The 21,096-nt window shown below is 36.9% G+C and overlaps 1 protein-coding gene across 5 annotated transcripts in view; it reads right to left on the bottom strand.

Annotated features, from left to right (window-relative positions):
* The window catches only part of SLC20A2 (solute carrier family 20 member 2), a 107,649-nt gene that overhangs the window by 81,084 nt on the left and 5,469 nt on the right, over window positions 1-21,096 (bottom strand). For 3 of the 5 annotated variants that reach the window (XM_032328789.1, XM_032328794.1, XM_032328791.1), the window contains exon 3: window positions 20,046-20,597. The exons of the other annotated variants lie outside the window; for them this stretch is intronic. The gene's annotated coding sequence lies outside the window, so the exon portion shown is untranslated. The remainder of the gene's footprint in view (window positions 1-20,045; window positions 20,598-21,096) is intronic. 5 annotated transcript variants of the gene reach the window in all.

Raw genomic sequence — 21,096 nt, 5'->3', positions numbered from 1 at the left:
AGGACACGGTCAGACGTTTTCATACGCCCTAACATTAGCCTCCTCTCAGTTAAAAGAGCAGAGACTGTCCCGCCTCTACTCTGGGAGTTTCCTCCTTTCTCCTGGAGCAACACTTCTGCATTTGCTGATACAAGATGCTCTGCTTGAAAGTGCTACACAGACAGAGACGAGCTGCCAGGTTTGAACAAACAAGCACTAATATGTAATAAACACACCTTAAATGAAAAAATTAGCGTAGGTTTATTAAGTACAATCTGAACTTCTATAATTCATTAGTATTCAAGCTAACCCAAAACCACCAACAAATGTACTGTAATTTGAGAGTTTAGGAAAAATATTAGATTTAAAGCCACAGTTTTTCAAAAGATATTTCAAAAGTAACAAAATCTTACTAGTTCTACTCTAATTTGGCTTCAAGGCAGTCATATATCCACACTGAAAATACTTTAAAATGTAACCTTATTACTCAAATCTATTAATAAAAGGTTAAAGTGAGTTCTCTCCATTTTTAAGGTGAAAGTACTTGAAAAGAGTCTGTTGAAATAAATAAACGTCCTACGATCTCATACTATTTATTTGTCTTTCTTACAGATAATACAAAGACAAATTTCACCCACTGCAAATCAAACTCTATTGCCACTCCCATGTTGGTGGCCAGTATGCCGAGCTGCTAACCATAAACACCCACTTCTCTGTTTCTTTGATCCAATTAGAGCAAAACTATCAAGAATCAGGCAACCAGCTACTAACCTCCAAAAGCTTTTGGTACATTAGCACCAAGTATTAATTTTTGTTATTCCAATGCACACTGCTTCACAGCAATCGAGCTTACTTCAAGAGCATGTACAATCTTTTTAGGGTAAGAGCTACTCTACTTTCTGACTTGAGATTTAAGACTATCTAAGGAAAAGAGGACTGGAGAACACTTTAAGAGTCATACTGATGGGATCATTCAAATCAAAATTCAGTAGCTTTGCAACCATTGGCCAGTCACTTAACAGAATTCTCTCTTCCCACCTATAAGATGAGGATAAGAAGCCACTTCCAAGGACTGTTGAGAAAACAAGTTAATTTACCTATAGCACTCAGAAGAGTACTTGGCACAGATTTCTATATATAAAATATATCTTTTGTTTATGTATATATATATTTTTAGCTATAGAAATTAACACTGAAGGGGAATTCCAGGTTAAACCACCTGTATGTGGTAGAGAATCTACTTTGGGGTTCTGAGTGTTTAGGTTCCCTCTCTATCTTATTTTGGATAAACAGGGTACTTGCAGGCTAAGAAGGAAAGGATCTTCAAAATAACAGCCCAAAAGCACTGGTTTTATTATTGATAATTTCAAATATGTTCTCATGAGTCCCCGAGCATTTGTAAGATCTGTTTGAAGGGCAAATGCTCAAGTGTGTGATAGAATACAACACCTGGTACCAATTACCAAGGGACTTGAGAAACCAAGAATGCTTTCTCTAACTTTTGCCAGTTCCGCTGTCGATGGACGTGGTCTGTAGACATATTCATAAGAGATTCTAATTTCCCTTGCTACAAGAACCCAGTAGGTGGCTAGTTTCTTCCAGGAGTGGGCATGGTATAGCCTAGTCTCTTGACAGTAGACATATATAATTGTATCTCTTAAGCACTAAATAGCTCATTTAAAACAGTCCTCTGATGTTGGGTACTCACCTTTCAAAACAGCAAAAAACTACAGGATAAACAACTCAGCTCTAAGAATTGTAACAGCCCAGTAATTATAATAATCCAAGAAGCCATTCTCAGAAACACCACAGGCCAGTTCCTCTCTGTAGGTCTTGGCTCACTACAAGAAAAGCGGACACACAGTACCGGGGTATCTGTTGTTGTTGATTGTAGACTGTGAAATAATAGACAATTATCCATTTTAGACCTTAATGCAATCATTGTAAGCGTTGGTTTCTTCTTTTTCTTGACATATTTTCCTGTCTCCATTTGCCAAGAAAGGCCTCTCTTAGACCATTTCCCAATTCCTTGACTCACATCTGTTCCTAAAAATGCTCTTAAAAAAATGACTAAAAATTACTCTTTTTAGTTTCACAGACTCAGATTCTTTTATGTAAACATATTTAAAGGAGGGCTTCTTGATAAATCCAGATTTCTTTAAGGCTTCTTAAAATACTTTTTAAATAAGATGAATAGAAGCATAAAAGGATACCATAGTAATACATTCCAACTAACATTCTGACTTTGAATAAAAAAAAAATCTTGTCCTTATTATCCCAGCTTTTCAGATTATAAAGTAATCAGAAGCCAGTTAGACAAAGGGTATTCTCATTGTTCATACACAGTATATCAGAATGATGTACACGCAACTCATGACATCAGACTAGTACCCACTGTCCTTTGTGTAAGTGTTAAATAACCCATCTCTTCTCCTAAGAGTGTAGTTGGAGGGAGGGGGCGCGTTCAGGAAAGATAAGTAAGATGAAACAGCCCCCAGACAATATCCAAAAGAACCTCTCTTAGACCGTTTACTAAAGAAATCACCATTAAATTAATCCTGGGCACTGAAGAAACAGGAAGACTAAAACACATTGAAGTTACTGTTCTTTAAAATGTGTTGGGACAATTCTGAGACACACAGAAAAAAAAAGTATTAAAAATAGCCAACAGAAGGACTAGGCAGCAGCTAAACATAAAGGCCAGGGGTGAGATCAAAATTAGAAACATATAATGTCTGAAGAACTGTCCATATAAGGGTGTCTTTAAATCAGTAACTAAGTTAGGATAATCCACTGGGGAAAATAAAGTTGCCATCATCATAATGGCTGATTCTCCATCTCTCATTCAGAAATCTCTGAGTCTCAGGAGACAAAGATGATATGACTTTACGCTATTGTTTGATAATGTTCAGTAGTGTTTGGAGATGTTTTCAAAGCTGGTCTCGACTTTCCTAGTCCCAGATGAGAAACTCCATATATTGATCTTTGATTCTTATAAAAGTACAGAAGAGCAATAGTAGAGGATTAAACTTCTGCTGAGCATTCCTCACCACAGCTAGGACGCCATATTTACTTTCCTCAACCCCACGGATTTCCAGATTCCCCAGAGTAGCCTGCTCTTTGTTGACTGTCGTTTACTCATTCATTAGACTCTCAAGGAACTCCTTTAAACCTGGTGTCAACACAAGAGAAATGAAATAAAGAAGGATCCTACCTTCTAGGAGTTCAGTGTAATGTGGAAGATAGTAATAGACAAGTAATTATAATACACTTTAAGGCCCACAAGTTTGTACAGAAGTAGCGCTGCAATTCTCTTTGGGGGTTTGGGAGGGTTGTTTTATGATTAAAATCACCAGGCAGAGAAAGGGTGAAAGGCATTTTAGACAGAGCAAGCAGTACAGGCAAAATCTCAGAGGGAGGAAATAACATGGAATGTTCTGGGAATAGCAAAAGTCTATATCCAGAGAGCAAGTGGTAAGATAGGAATCGGAGAGGAGGCAGAAGACCAGGCTGAAGAGGTAGATCTGCACTGGGCTGCTGAGGACTTTAAGGGCCACGCTAACACGTCTGGCCATCATCCTGTAGCCCTGAGGCTCTCAAGTCTGGCCACACATTAAAATCTCCTGGGAAGCTTTAAAACAAAATATTGATGCCCAGTATTTGTCAGTATCAATTGACTGGTCTAGGATGGGACCTGGGTACTTCTTTAAAAACTTCCCATGGGATGTGATTTGGGGGGAGAACCACTGCTGTAGGAAACAGGGAATCAACACAACTCTGTAAGCAGGATGGTGATGTAAAAACATTAAAAAAAAAAAAAAAAAGTTCACTGGGCAACAGTATGGGAGATTACAGGCACAGAGCCAGAGGAGGAGTATCAGTGCATATGCTCCTGGATACAGGCTAGAGAGAGTCCAAGCCAGCAGTTATAAACATTGTGTGGATCACTGACCTGTGTGAAAGTCAATGGTAAATGCTAAATGCCCTCTCCTTAGGAAAAACACACATATGTCAAGATATATGTTCAATTTCTAGGGCTTATGAACCTCTTTGAGTATGATAAATTCAAATTTAAAAACCCTGACCTAAAAGCAGGGATGAGAAAGAGGAAAAACTCCTGAGACAGAATCAATTGCTGAGAGGATGCTTAGGTGAGGGAAAGAAGGGGAGTTAAGGAAGACACCACCACTTCCAGCTTGAGCTCTAACTAATAAATGCACATTGTGCACTCGCGTAAGCATCAGCAACCATACCGATTGCTAACATGTATGTATCTCACTGAATTTTCCCAATTCTGTAAGACAGATGGCTACCATACTGCTTTTAGAACTGAGGAAACTGAGATTTAGAGACAGACATTAAGTAACTTGTCCAATGCCACGTGGCAACAGAGTGATAGAGCTGGAACTTAATCCAAGACAGTAGGACTCAGAGCTCACAGTGTCAGCCTCCTCCAGGGCTACCTCTGGTGAGTGGAACCCACAGATGAAAAAGAGGAGACAGGAGGAGAGAGCAGGAGCAGGTTAAGAATTAGAGGAGGAAGGAGTGGCGGTGGGGATACAAAAAGATTAGTTTTTAGATGTGCTATTTTCAAGACAGAATAAGACATACAAATGACAGTAACTGCTGAATCAGGAAAAAGAGAAAGGGGTTACGAGGTCAGAGCAGAAGATACAGAATAGATACCGAGTTCTCCCGATGGACCCAGCACCATGCTTTCTCACAATGCTTAGGCGCACCAGCACGATCTTTCAAGGGAAATCAAGGCCAGTCAGTGAGCGGTGGAGCCCATCTTAAACCCTGACCTAAACTCCTAGGGCCCTATAAAAAGGAGTGGAAACCATGGGGTCCCAAGTGGTCTTATCCCCCAATCTATTTTAAAACTGCTAGTGGGAGACACAGGGTTTGTTTTTTAAAAAGCTGTATATAAAATAATTTGGACAATATCCATTTTTATAACCTGAAGTTCTTTTACACTGTTTTGACTACTTGAGGGGTAATAAAAGATATCTCTATTAACCAACTTAAACAAACATTAGAGATCCATTTCCACAGGGCAGTATGCACACTGAGGGGCACACATATGTAAATGGCACAGCAGGATGCCAGTTCTCTGGTGTGTTACCATGATCAGAGTCAGGTCTCTGACAATTAGTCTAATGGAGATAGTGTACCTGTTTCCTGAGGCCACGGCAAGTGGCGAAATTCCCTTTTTTCCTCTTTTTGTAGCTTGAAAAGAATGTGGTTTTTCTTCTCTCTAAAGTCACGAAAAATAAAATCTTCAAGCATACTTACTCTACAAGTCTAGACAAGCTGGCTACTTTAGGTTTAACAGCATTCATCACAGTTTCAGATAAAAAACCTATTACAGTTGCTGGGGGGTGGAGGGGGAGTGATAGAGTGGCTGGGTTATGGACACTGGGGAGGGTATGTGTAATGTGAATGTAGTGAAATGTGTAAGCCTGATGATTCATAGACGTATACTCCTGAGGCAAATGATACATTATATGTTAAAAAGAAAAAAAAAAACCAACCTATTACAGTTCAATGTTGCAGTATCTATACGGATAATCATGTAGTCTGTTGAGTCAAAAACACTCCTTCTATAAAAGTACTTTTAAAGAGCCTACAATATTATCCTGGAATTGTCTCCTATTTAAGAATTAAAGTACCTGAGAGAAATACAAAATTCCAATTAACAGTGTTTTAAAGTCCTGTTAAACAGTTTATCCTGAGAACAAGAACGCTTTCTACAGCCCTACCCCAGTCACCCATCACTATGACTGAAGGGCTCTACTGGGAAGTCACTGCTTTCTAGACGTGCCCACCCCATTACTGGAGAACTCTCACCAGAGCTCAGGTCAAGTCAAAATCCTTAGCCTTGTAATATTCATTCATTCATTCATTCATTCAAACATTTACTGGGCACATTTTCTTGTCTTCCTATTCCTTCACCTACAAGGGTTGCCACCATTGTTCTTTTACACCCTCTCCTTCAGATCCAAAAACCAAACTCCTTCAGCGTTGGTGCGCTTCTGGGTTCACGTCTCAGTCCATCCCTCCTTATGGTCCATCCCTCCCATCAAGTCTTCCTCCTTTCCTGGGTCTCACCTCAAATGTGGTTTTCAGACGCAAAACAACCCATCAAATGTGGTCCACATGGCTCATATTTTTAACAGCCACATCACAGAGCTAGCCCACATAAGCCCGTGGGCAAATCAGCTCCTCGCTCTTTTCATCTTAGGTGCATCTGAGATTGTCCTCCCTGCCTAAGCATTCCTCAGTTCCTGCAGATGTTTATCCTCAGTATTTATCATCTTGCTGATTTCAGAACATTATTATGACCTATTCAGGTTATTCTGAGCCTGGAGTCTGCTAGCTATAGCATTAGCCATCTCTCCTGGGCTTGTGCCACCTGGAAATTAGAAACATATTTCAATCCAGATCTTTACAGAAAAAGGATACTGTGATTAAAAACATGCTATCAATGACAACTCAGTACTCTACAAGTTCTGCAGACTAAGTACTATTCTCTGATATCTGTGTTACCAATTTTTAACCAGTTTAAGGGGCAATAAAAATCCCTTTGAAAAGGTAATAAAAGCCATTAAATGTACAATGTATACACACCTTTTCAATCAACATCAGACGGTTCAAGGACCCCTCATGAAGCCCATCTGATGGCCACTCATTAAGGTACTACTCCACATTAGGGATTCTAGGACCTATGAAAAATGTTTCTGGCCATGAGGATTTATTAATATCCATTTCTAAAATAACTGATTCCCCTACCTAATGTCCAACTTAATACCTAGGAGCTAATTAGCTGGAAATCAACTGACATTATTAGTCCATTAATTCTCAGTATCAAAGAAAGTATCCAGAAACTAGGAAATCTGACCAAAACCAAACCATGGATTATAAGAATGCTTTACAAACAAAAGCAAAAATACCTAAGCTTAAATATGCAAAGATACACCATCGTTTGTGGTAAATTTTTAAAAAATTAAATAAAAAGAGTTAATGCTCTGTCCATTCACAGGCAAATGGGTCAATATATCATGGCATATTGAAAATGTTATTCATTTTTTGAAAGTAAGACTTAGATCTGTATTGACCTAAAGAAATATCCATGATATATTAAGGAGGAAACACTTCATAATAATGTATAGAATACGATCCTATTTTAAAAACAAAAAATTCATAAACCTTATATAGTTAAACAAACTTTTATGAATACAGAAAAAGAAGAATTCACATCAGGCTATGAACAATTTGTGGGGTATTAATTCTTTTTGTCTATACTCATCTTTGCATAGTTTCACTTGTTATACTTTTTGCCAAGTAAAAATTAAAATAAAGAAATAAAAACTAAATAAGGCTGACAATAGGATCTATCAATAAAACCTGAGACTTCTCACTGCAACACCCCTTGCAGGTTTCCTAAATGCCCAATTTCCCACAAAGCGTCCTACCCACTATATGCCCCAGATGAAACTTCGTTTCCTTTCGACTTGTCAATGACTTAGAGTTTCTCCCTATTTGGGGTATTTCATTCCAAAGATAGGCATTCTTCTGTTACACATATTAAAGCTCTGTTATAGTTTCAATGTGTCCAAAAGTGTGGGTACCCTCCCCTTTAGGAAAACAGGCATCCCCACAGAGCCATAAATAAAAGGTACCTGGAACCCACATGAGTCCAATACATTAGAGATGGATGCTCACAGCACAAACGCTACTGAATTCTAAGGTGAAGAAATAGGAGCAGAGAGGCCATTCCTGCTGGGTCAGGAGCTCTCAACTCGGGTTAAACACTACCTGGGCATATTTTTAAAATACCAAGGCCTGGGCACCACTTCCAGAATCTAATTTAGCTGGCCCAGGGAGGGGTGCTTGTTTCACTTTTAAATTGACCGACAATATTCAGATGAGCAGACTTAAGAACCACTGCTTTCTACATTTGGTTTCCTTCTCTTCTACCAATTTTTAGAGCTTTCCTTTTATTAGTTATTTTAAGACTATTAGATATATTTGTGAAAGCCAGAACTGATCAACCACCTAATGCCTGTCCACCACACATAATTTATATTGTCTTTCTCCTAACTTTTGATGCCCAACTTCAGTAACAATTACTTAAATCTATGGGTATTACCATTAGGAGCTCTTCACATGTCAAGAGCATTAGTAGCTTCGCCTTAATAATGACATCATTTATTTTTAATCTTGGAGACAATGAGTTTATAAAATATCTTAGGACCCCAAACATTATGTTGGAAAACAAATGTCCAACAATACTCATTATTTGAAATATTGCTGGATATTGATTAATGGACTTCCTGACTCTTCGTGCTCATCTTTACAAGTATTTTAAAATTTCAACATCTACCACATTGCAAAGAACTGATAAAAAGAAAAAAGCATTACTTGAAATATGTCCCCCACTCAAATTTAGTATCTAAGAACTGCAATATACCCAAGAAAACTGTCAATACAATATGAAAGGGGATTCATTAACAAAATGAAATATTTATTTAGTACACATTATATTACAATACAAAAAGATCTAAAACTAATAATACACTATGTTAATTAACTGAATTTAAATAAAAATAAAAGTTAAAAAACATATTACAGTACAAAAAGGATTCAATACTTTGGACTGACGCTGAAAATTATACAGAAAGGTATTTTAAAACAGAGGACACTATATTATTTATAATGGCTAGCATTAAGAACACCTGCTCTTAATATCTGCATATGGCATTAGCATGTATTTTCAAAAAAGCTTACAATGGTCCATTTAGAAAGTTCTGATCCAGGAACTGTAGTCCTAAGCATTTATCCCAGTGAAATGAAAACTTAGGTCTACACAAAACACCTGTACACAAATGTTCACAGCAGCTTTGTGATAACCCAGAACTGTAAACAACCCAAATGTCCTTCCACGGCTAAACTGTGGTGCATCCTCACCATGAAACAGAACTCAGCAATAAAAGAACAGAGTATTTGACACACACAACAATTTGAGTGGCTCTCACAAGCATTATGCTGAGTAAAACAAGCCAATCTCTAAAGATCACAAGCAGCATATGACTCCATTTATATAATATTCGCAGAGTAACAAAACTAGAAAGCTAGAGAACTAATTAGTGGTTACCAAGGGTTTGGGGAAATTATAAAAGAGAGCAAGAGGAAGCTTTGGGTTGATGGGTCAGGGATAGTCTCCTGTATCTTGATTGTGATGGTGGTTACACAAATATACATGTGATCAAACTGCACAGAACTATACACACCACACACACACACACAAAGTGCATATAAAACTGGAGAAATCTGAGTAAGCGCCAGATGGCACCTGTGTCAATTTTCTGGTTTTGATCTTGTACTATAGCTACCTTTGGGGGAAAAATGGGTGAAGGACACATTTTGCAATTTTTTTTTGCAATTCCCTATGAATCTGTAATAATTTCAAAATGAAGGTGGTTGGTTTTTTTTTTTTTTTTGAAGTTTGAGGAAAACAATTAAAGTTTGAGGAAAATGTAAAAAGGGGGTCACTTATTTAAGATATACATACCATTTTTCCTAATCAAGTGAAGGTATAAATAAACAAAGGGGAAAGATAATAAGGATGGCTTCAATGTTTCTGAAGCATTTATTATATGCCAGGAACTACAGCTTGTCTCATTTAATTCAACAATCCAATGAGAAGACTACTGATTAATATCCTCAGTGTTCAGAGGAAGAAACTGAAAGATAAGAAATTCAGTCAAGATCACATGCTGACAAAGTAGTAAAGATGTCAAAAAGAGACAATGTCAAAGCAAAGAGGACTTTAAGAAGAAGTATCCCAATACACATTAGCCTAGGAAGACTGAATGCACTTGACGAGAGATGTAGTTGAAACTGATGATTTTTCGTTAATCTTTTGGCTTTTGCTTAGAAATGAGAACAATGATTTCTCTTCTTTAAAAGATGATCACTGAATGAAAACAAGTAGATAAAAGTGTGCCAACATTCAGAAATAATACAAATAGGGCACTCAAAATGGAAGGAAAATTAAGCTGACTATAACAAAGCCCACTCACGAAAGAAGTATCCTTTACGTATCAAGAAGAGGTTTATAAAGTAGCTTAAAATAGGCAGAGTGGGGGACGCCTGGGTGGCTCAGTTGGTTGGACGACTGCCTTCGGCTCAGGTCATGATCCTGGAGTCCCGGGATCGAGTCCCGCATCGGACTCCCAGCTCCATGGGGAGTCTGCTTCTCTCTCTGACCTTCTCCTCGTTCATGCTCTCTCTCACTGTCTCTCTCAAGTAAATAAATAAAATATTAAAAAAAAAAATAGGCAGAGTGGGTGAAATGCTAGAGGTCAATCACAGCACAGGATGAATACTATGTCCTCCAAGAACTTAAAATTCCCAATACACATTAGCCTAGGAAGACTGAATGCACTTGACGAGAGATGTAGTTGAAACTGATGATTTTTCGTTAATCTTTTGGCTTTTGCTTAGAAATGAGAACAATGATTTCTCTTCTTTAAAAGATGATCACTGAATGAAAACAAGTAGATAAAAGTGTGCCAACATTCAGAAATAATACAAATAGGGCACTCTAATTAAAAAAAAAAAATAGGCAGAGTGGGTGAAATGCTAGAGGTCAATCACAGCACAGGATGAATACTATGTCCTCCAAGAACTTAAAATTCCCAATACACATTAGCCTAGGAAGACTGAATGCACTTGACGAGAGATGTAGTTGAAACTGATGATTTTTCGTTAATCTTTTGGCTTTTGCTTAGAAATGAGAACAATGATTTCTCTTCTTTAAAAGATGATCACTGAATGAAAACAAGAAGATAAAAGTGTGCCAACATTCAGAAATAATACAAATAGGGCACTCAAAATGGAAGGAAAATTAAGCTGACTATAACAAAGCCCACTCACGAAAGAAAATGGAAAGGCTGTAAGACTGTGAAACGCAAGGCAGAAAAGTCTAAATTAGGTTAGAATAAAACATGAATCTGCATATAATGAACAATCCGGGCTAGCAAGATGAACATTTATTAGCAACAAAATAGTTTTAAATAAAATTATGCTGTTAAGATTGGTTTTGGTCTGGCTTAGAAAAAGCAGAAAGAAAATTTCAGCCCTCTTTTTCACTCCTTCTTCAATTTAGATCATTGCATATTTTAATAGCATGTCAAAAAAACAGAAGCAATTCTAGGATAAATTCAATGCAAGTAAATGGGTGTTTTGGAGAAAGTTTCCTATTGTGGTTGCGAAGCGTCTGAGACAGGGTTGTTTTTTCAGGAGAAAATAACACCTCAATTTTAATTTTAAAGATCCAGTGAAACCCCAAGAAAATATGATATTTATAATATTGGGAGTATTAGCCATCCTTCTAAATTGTTGACAGTCAAGTAATCCGCTTAGTGTGCTGCTTGAAGTAAACAGGGTAATTGCAGTTGGTTCTGCCTTTAGGATCAGCTCTGATACAAAAGGTATTCTCTCCTCTTAAATTATCTTCTTAAAAGTAAATGAAAATGCAGTGATGATGTCCACACTGATTCTCTTAGAAGCTCTGTAAACTCCTAATTCAGGAAATAGCATGCAGGAATTTTACTTCACGTTCAAAAATCTCTCTACAGAAGATGTGAATAGAATGACCATACCACTAGTTCTTGTCCATGGCTTCAGTTAATAGAATAAAATGTGAAAGAGATTTTATACTTGGACTTTTCCATGCACAGATAAAGAGTAAAGAAGGGCCAAAAAGCAAATGTATACAACTGGGGGTATCTGTCATACAGTCTTGATGGATTTCTCTGCTCTAAAGAAATCTCATGAGAGGTTAACTTATTTTTCCCAGGTAAAACCCTAATACATTTTTTTATAAAAGCTATAATCTAGGCCATTTTGTATGGTATACAGATAACACATTAAAATCTTTCTAGGAGCACCTGGGACGCTCAGTTGGTTAAGCATCCCACTCCTGATTTTGGCTCAGGTCATTTTCTCAGGGTCCCAGGATCAAGTCCCATGTCGGGCTCCCTGCTCATTAGAGAGTCTGCTTCACCTTTCCTTTTTCCTCTCCCCATGCTCACATATGCTCACTCTCTCTAAAATAAATTAATCTTTTAAAAAATCTATTAATTTTGGGGGAATTACACCAAGTAAATATATTTTCAGTAATGCTTGATTCTAATCCATGGTGAGTACAAATTTCTGAAGTTCTTATAACTAAATATCCTCGAATAGAAATATTTTTAAGGTAGGATAATGACATTGTGGTTGTGTTTTGAGAAAGATTTCTTGAACATATTGAAATATTTACAGATGAATAATTTAATATCTGGGATATGCTCTAAAATAATATGGATGGAGTTTAAAGACTGGCCACAAAATGACAAGTAAAGCTGAGAGATGGGGACATGGGGATGAATTATTCTATCTTGTCTTCTTTGGTATGTGTTTGAAATTTTCCAACATAAAAACTGTATATATCCTTGCAATAGGATACAAAATATACTCACATAACAAGGAATTCTGAGCAGAAATTCAAGTTTTGTTGTTTTTGGATATCACACCCAGCACAGAGCAACTTAGAGCTCAATCTCACAACCCTGAGATCATGACCTGAGCCGAAATCAAAAGTTGGACACTTAATCGACTAAGCCACCCAGGCACCCCAGAAATTCAGGTTCTTAAATGCTTCCATTATGGCAAAATCTCAGGCAATCATCTCACCCTGTGGTACAAGTTTCCGATTTCTAAAATGCAGGGATGGAACATGATTTCTAAGATTGTTTCCAGTTCTTAAGTTTTTACTCTTTGAGAATGCTGTTTTATTCTTCCCAACAGAGTTTATTGTGTACAGTAACTGATTCTATACTGAGTAGGCACAGGTGTCTGAAGGCAAGATGTGATCTCAAAGCAGCTCTCTAGGTCCACTGGTGCCACCCCTGCCAACAGCTCTCATCACATGAAAAAGAAAACTGGGGTGCCTGGGGGGGGGAGCTCAATCAGTTAAGTGTCTGCCTTTGGCTCCGGTCATGATCCCAGAGTCCTGGGATCAAGCCCCACATTGGGCTCCCTGCTCAACAGGGAGTCTGCTTCTTCTCCCTCTCAGTCTATCCCTCCCAGTTTGTGTGCGTGCTCTCTCTCTAAAAACAAATAAAGTCTTTTTTGTTTTTTTAAGATTTTATTTATTTATTTGACAGAGAGAGACAGCGAGAGAAGGAATACAAGTAGGGGGAGTAGCAGGGAGAGAAGCAGACTTCCAGCTGAGCAGGGAGCCAAGGACTGCGATCATGCCCTAGCCGAAGGCAGATGCTTAATGACTGAGCCACCCAGGCGCCCCAAAATAAATAATATCTTAAAAAAAAAAAAGAAAGAAAACAGAGAAGCAACCACATGATAAATATACCACTGTTTTTCATAGGCAAGGTGAAAATGCTCACACTTCAGAAATTTGCCTCAGGTAAGGGTATAAAAGGCCGTCCCTTTAATACAGCAATTTTTCCTAATTATCAAACAACACTTTCATAAATATATTTTGAAGACTTCTCATCGCAGTTTTGTTTATACCAGTGAAAAATCTGATACACAGATTACCATAAATCAGAGTTTAGCTAACTATATCGTTGTAGAGTCTTACAATGGAATACCATGCAGCTATGCAAAAAAAAAAAAAAAAAAAGTTAAGGTATTAACCCACAATTGGGGTATGGTCTATGGATATAGGGACCAACTGAAAGTATGGTCTATGGATATAGGAACCAACTGAAAGACTCCCAATGGCCACAGCTAGAAAAATTAGAGCAATAAAGTTATACTGGATTTAACTCGAAAGTATCAATATCCATTGGTCTACACTGATTCAAATAAATGACTCAACAGAGATAAATGGGAGAGGACAGATAAATCTCCTGTGTAGAAGAATTCCAAATAATATAGGCAGAAATTCTGCTTTTGCCCTTCAGAAGGTAGAGCACAATTCTTGCTCCCTAAGTGTGGGCTGCCTTCCTTCCAGAGAGCACAAGAAAGCAAGCAGAGGAAAAAAAATAACTTTACAATACAAAAACCTGACAAACACCACCCCAGCCAGGATACCAAGGTCAATATCAACAATAAAGTCACACAGATAGGATGCACCCTTGAAATGATGTGATAAAAACAGCATTTCATCTCTGTGGCCTCCCTCAGTCTAACCCCATATAACCCCAATCTAACCATGAGAAAAACATCAGACAATCCCAGCGCAGAGGCATTCTACAGTATCTGACCAGTACTTCTCAAAAGTGCCATGTCCTGCAGAACAGGGGAAGTCTGAGAAACAGTTACAGCCACAGAGAGCCTAAGGAGACATGAGGATGTATTGTGGAATTGTGGACGGTATCCTGAAACAGAAGACATGAGGTAAAAACTAGGGAAATCTCAAAAAAGGGCTTCAGTCAATTATAATATTATCAGTTTGGGTTCATTAATTGCGACAAATGCCCCACACTAATGTAAGAAGTTAATAATAGGGGAATCTGGGAACTCTCTGTACTGTGTAATTTCCCTATAAATCCAAACTGTTCTAAAATAAAAGAATTATGTTTTAAAAATTAAAAAAAAATTTAGTAAGATATAAACTAACAATGATGTGAAATTATGGCCAATATATAATGACAAGTATTACTAGACAATATCCATGCTATGAACCTATTTTTGTTTTAAAAATATACATATATGTATTTTATTACAATGTTTGCATGATTATACATCAAAATGTTAACCTCTGAATGTTAGTTACTAGTGATTTTCACCACCCTCTTATACTTTTCTGTATTATCTGACTTTATTCTTTCCACTAAGCATTGATTACTTTGAACATTGAGCCTTCTATAACCTTATATACTATAAACAAAGTTTATTTTTTTGGGAAAAAGTTAGGCATACAGCACAGGATTAATAAAAGTACTCCCTGGTTCAAAATAATGTGAATTTATAAAGGTAAATTTTACTCTCCCAAGAGGAAATATTCTATTTTTTGAAGATTTGAGAAAGAGTGAGCATGCGAGCAGGGAGAGGGGCAGAGACAGAGGGAGAAAAGCAGACTCCTCACTGCACACAGAGCCAATGCAGGGCTCCTTCCGAGGACCCTGAGATCATGACCTGAGCCAAAACCAAGAGTTGGACACTTAACCACTTAGTCACCCAGGTGCCCCAAGGGGAAATAATTTAAAAGTTAGTATGGAAAAATGAATGAAAGCATGAGACTTAACCAGACTTAGCTTAAATTCCTGGTTTTACCACTTAGGTGTGACCTTGGGCAGTTCAATAACCTCCCTCAATGTCCTCATTTTTATAGTAGGAAATACGTAACACAACAAACCTATTGTTCTGCAGAACTGCCCTAGCATTTACTCCCTTGTCAATGTAAACATACATTATACATTATATATGAATGGATAGTATATAAAAACTATTTCTTAACATCAAATTTTATTAGAATGAATTACATTAGCAGTAGCAAAGAGTTCAGTGTATGTCAAGAGCCTGGGTCTACTTCTGGACCCTAAAAGCCAAGAAAAAAATAAATCATTATTAGAAAAATTTAGTTCTGGGACACCTTGGTGGCTCAGGTGATTAAGCATCTGCTTTCAGCTCAGGTCATGATCCTGGGATCAAGCCCCACATCCATCTCCTTATTTAACAGGGAGCCTGCTTCTCCCTCTGCCTGCTGCTCCCCTGCTTGCATGCTCTCTCAATCTAATAAATAAAATCTTAAAAAAAAAAAAAAGTTTAGTTTCTCTAAGAACTTAACAGGGACAAAACAGTAAAAGACAAAAACGTACCTCAGCTCATTCTACATCATCTGCAGCAATTTCCCAAATACCTCTGCTAACTAAATATTATGGGAATTAAAGATATCATTATTAACATGCCCACAGACCTGAGAATCTTCCAGAGAACACAACTGAAAGCCACTTTTCAAATCACAACCAGCTTAAACTAAGTTTTGGACTATTAATATATCAAGTCTCCCTTTCTATGGAAATAGTTTCCCTATCTATGACTATAATGTCAATACGAATAAATACCAACCATAAGATACAAACTAAACTATTTAAATCTCATGACTGTAAATCATGAACCTTAATAGAGATGCTCTAAACAAGACATATATTTTGATCTGTAACACAATTCTGGGCTGGTTGTTTTATCTTTAAATCACAGTGTGACAGACCGGTCTAATCTTGTTATGACTGAGTGGACTTTTATAACAAGGCCAAAACACCCAGAGCAGAAGAATCAATTTGTTTCATCAAATGAAAAGTTTGCCCAGCCTGATTTATCATATAGTCTAGTACACACACCCTTATCTTAAAGACCCATTAATTTAGGAAAAAATTAATCAACCATGAACAAAGTAATATTAAATTATTGGGCCAATTTTTCCTACTACATAAGAAAATGCAGGCTGTTCAGTTTGGTTCTGTTAAAGGAAGTTAATTTAAACACCTTTTAAAATAACAAAAACATAGATAAAATTCGGGAAATCTATTCAGGTTGATATATATAATCCAGTGTGGGGACTACAGCTATACAAAGACTGATTTTATAACATATTCAAAAGTTTCTGTCCCCAGTAAGTCTTACCCAACTTTCCCAAAAGCAATCATTACAAAGATCTATTCCAATGATATTTTCACTCTTGCTAAATAGTTTATAGAAGCCTGTGGCACACTTTTGTCAAATACATTTAATGGTAGCAAATTTTAAATTCTCTGAGAACAGCTCTGATTTATGGGAACAGACAACTGTCACTGAGAACTACAACTGGCAAATAGATCAAATAACCTCCTTTTGACTTTAAAAAAAAAAGGATACTGACTACAAGGTTTTGAGTAAGCTTAGTTTTCTTAAAAACTATTAAAAGCAAATTTAAAATGGGAATTCCAAGCATTCTGAGCAGCAATATTATAATGAAATGAAAGTATAATCCTCTATCGTGTTCTCCAAATTTTAAAAAATAATTGAATAAAGGACCATAACTGGTACCTCATATATATTATCTCAGTTAATACACAGAACACTCCTAAATAATTATCACTCTTTCAAGGGGAAGACACGGAGTCTGAGCGCTCTGAGTAACCTGCCCACGTAATAAGGGAGACATCAGCAATTATATCACAGTCAGAATTTATACACAATATATAGTCAAGGTTATATATGTATGATACCTAACTTCCTTAGGTTTTTGACCTACACAATTGGTCTGTTCCTGTAACAGCTACTATACATGTGTATTTTAGCATTTGCCATCCTGTACTGCAATCATCTACTTACCAATTTTCCCTTCCAGAGAGAACAGACTATGCTTTGTTCATCTCTGTAATCCCAGAACATAGTCCTATACTTTGCACATCTACATAAATTTCTTCTTAGTGGCTTATCCACAGTTCTGATGTTATTTTTACTAGCTGCTCATAGGTGGTGAATATTACAGAAACATTATCAGATCAGTAGCCATTCCTTCAGCTTCAAGATGCTCAACCACCACCACAATTAGAGAAGGCTCAGCCAGAAAAAATGTTCCATACAATCGACCCCAGTGTGTATGGTTATTCTTAAAATCTGAAGCAGCACATTACGTGTACAGGGCTCTTGTTTTTTTAAGTTTCATAAAGCTGCATCTACACTTACATTAGTCTACTTCCAGTAGTTCAGATACATTATAGAAAACTCAGTTACAGAATCACTCCACATTCAGTATATACAAAAATTATGGAAAAACATAAGACAACATATCATCAACAGCATAAAATAAAAGCTTGCCAATAAGCTACCTTTTCATTATAACATGACTACAGAGTCCAGAGGGGCAAAACCATACAATTTATGTGCTTTCCCACATGAGAAACTAACAGAGTCAGATGTTAATGGCATTTTTGAGAATGTTACAGTGTAATTATAAAGTGACACAGGTTAATATTTAAGGCGACATCAAATCTCTCAAAATAAAATGAATGTTTACAAGATTAAGTTTCTGTTCTGTTAAACATTAAATAAAGGTGTTGGAACTTAAACGGAAATGTAAAAATACAGATGACCTAGAACTCAAACTAGTTAACAGAATTAATGGTATTTTTCCTTCAGTTAGGGGACCTTTTACCTAAAAAATGTTAAAGCATGTGGTTTGTTTTCAGTTTTCTTTCCAGTTCTAGAAATTGATTATGAATCGTTTTCTAGTATTTACCTTTCTCTTCCCACCTTCCACCCACTCCTATCCCCAAACCTGGTTTGGATGTCTTTTTTAATCTTTCAAAACAAGGGAGTGAACTCAAATGTCACGAACTCTTGGATAAAAGGTTAAAATGACAGCATCACAGGACTATCCTGACTTTCTTTAAAGTAGTATTAGTCTTCTAGAATACTAATCTAATTCTTAGAAGCAGAAAACACAGGAAGCTCAATGTTCCAAGAAAAGTTAATAATAATTGATTCATCCTGGCTACCCAGGAAATACACAGCAAGAATCTGTGTTCTATGCAAATACTGACAACAAATCCATCTAGTAATACCTACCACCCGGGGACAAGAAAAACAGAAATAGAGCTCACAAGGCAAATGCACAATGACTATAAAGTACAGAAAGAAAACATCAGGATTAAGAGGTGAGAAGGGATGAGAGCTGCATGAGACACAATAGGTCAGGGAGCTTATACTGACAGCGGTAGACAGGGCAGTGGAGACAAGATCACCACTGATGGGAGATGAGAGTGGGATGCAAGTGGACAGCAAGTGAGGTGGACACAGGTGAGCGGTAAAACAGGAAGGAGCTAGAGATGACAGAAGCTGAACTGCAAGAGATAACAACAAAAGACTTGGAGGCAACAGAGTAGGAAGGAGGCCCACCCAAGGAAATGGACAGTAAGAACAGAAATCACTTTCAAAGGGAGGCTGAATCATGGAAAAGGCAGGAAGTAGGCAAAACACAGATAGCAAGCAAGGAATTCTGGACAGATGGGGAAAAAAAAGGTAAAAGTGACACGAGGTGATAAACAGATAAGGTAGAAAGGAGAAAAATGGGTGAAGTAAATAGGCCTACCAGGGAAGGAAATATTTATAAAAAAATGGTTTCTGGAATTTCAGCTTATTAAATTTTAAAAGCTGCTCTTTTGCCTACATTCCTCTCTGCTGCATAAAACCTGATTCATAAAAATAGAGGTTTTCTCAATTTACAAAGAAGAAAACTATGGATCAGGTCAACTGAATCAGTTGCAAAAGTAAGAAGGGTTGAAAACAATAAAATTTACTATTAATGATTTTAGTTGTAAGCCACAAACCAATTTTTATACTGAAAATGTGAATATACACATTAATGACTTTAATGACCAAATGCTTCATTTGTTAAGTACAAAACCTTTCTCTCCTGCTTCATTTGCTAGTTACAAAAGTGCTCTCTCCCCTCTTCCTTTCCTCTCACTCTGCACTTAACCAGCATTTGGAGAAATCCCTGCTTCTTACTGCTTCCCCCAAAAAGGAAAGTGCAGAGTAAGAAGGTAGTATTTATATCAACATTGCTAAGAAGAAGTCTGATGGAGGTTTAAAACAAGTTTAAAAGAGTAATGGTTAAAAGATGTTGTAAATTTTCTATAAGTTTTTACAATCCATGTTATTCTGGTCTCCTAGATAACTAAAAACACAACACAGACATCATCCTTCATTTCCACCTAAAAAGAGTAGAGGAAAACCAAACATTGAACAAGAATATAAAAATAGTTAAGAAGAGCAAATCTGAAAAACGAATGGAAATTATTCTATTCTTGATCTTAGAAAATAACCTTGGGCAGGAGAGAACAATAACAGAGATCTATTTATGAAGATGTAATTCTTATTTTTAAACTGAAAAAATATGGTCATTAGATTTTCAGGCTAAAAAAATTGTGCAAGAAAAGGCAGGCACATAGAGAGGCTGAGAGTAGATAAAAGATGAATCTAAAGCCGCAAGACTGTGAACAAACAGCAGCGCATTATGAAGAAGCAATTCATCAACATTCTGTCCCTGTAGTAATTACCGAGCTGAAGCTGGTTTCTGTAGCCCTTCCCATTTCTCCTACTGTAGCCACTAGCTCTCCATCCACATGAAATAAAACTCTGTTCATCAGGGGACTACCAGCTATTGCAGTAGAGGAAAGTAACTCAAATATTATACACAAAAGCAGCTGGGTTAACAGAGGTGCTGTAAGAAACATGTAAAGATATGTGCTAGAGTCTTTCACTCATATTTTCAGAACTATCTTCTTTCAACTCCTCAAAACTTCGAAATGATATTGGTGGGCTTCTTGAAATCTGTCTTTTCTTCTTCTTCTTCTTCTTCTTTTTTTTTTTAAACCACTCTTCCATGAATATCTCAAGGAGTCACTTGGCCATATAGTCCATTCACAGGCAGCACGAACATATTATTATCGACTTCTGGAAAACGATGCTGCTCCACAGGCTTCAGGAGACTTTTTGAAGGAATAAACCTGGTTCTTTGGTCTCTGTTGAGGACATGCTCAAAACAGGATTCTCTCTAATACTCAAAGACGACATGGAAGCCAAGCTGAGCTTTTTCCAAAGTAAGATACCTTAAAAAAAAATTTTTACAAAAGTTAAAAACCAACCAGATTTTAAAAACACGAAACTCTAATAAAACAGCACAAATTCTCACACAGTACTACATTTTAACTAAGATTAAAAAATAAGTAATTTAAATAAAAAATTTTTAACCTTTCACTTCAGCTTTAAATATACTATATTTTCAAGAAACTTTAACAAAGCATCACAAAGTACACAATAAAAATACTGCAAATAATGGACAGTTCCTGAAATTAATACAAAAACATCTGTTAAAATTGTAAAGAAATTCTGGTGATTGAAGTTTTAATCTTTACCATGGCCAGGACAGAAATCAGGCTTTGAGAAAACACAAATTTTGCTGCATTCATGTATTACTTGGAAATTGTGTGAACAAGCACGGTTTATATTAAGCTGTAAAATGAGCTACTGAATTGACTTGGAAAATTTCTTCCAGCCATAAAATTCTGAAATTACATGTTATCTGGTGATACAATCTTGGTACCACTG

The sequence above is a fragment of the Mustela erminea genome, chromosome 21, assembly GCF_009829155.1.
Source record: "Mustela erminea isolate mMusErm1 chromosome 21, mMusErm1.Pri, whole genome shotgun sequence".
In the NCBI taxonomy this organism is placed as follows: Eukaryota; Metazoa; Chordata; class Mammalia; order Carnivora; family Mustelidae; genus Mustela; species Mustela erminea.
This window is presented reverse-complemented; position numbering and strand designations above follow the sequence as displayed.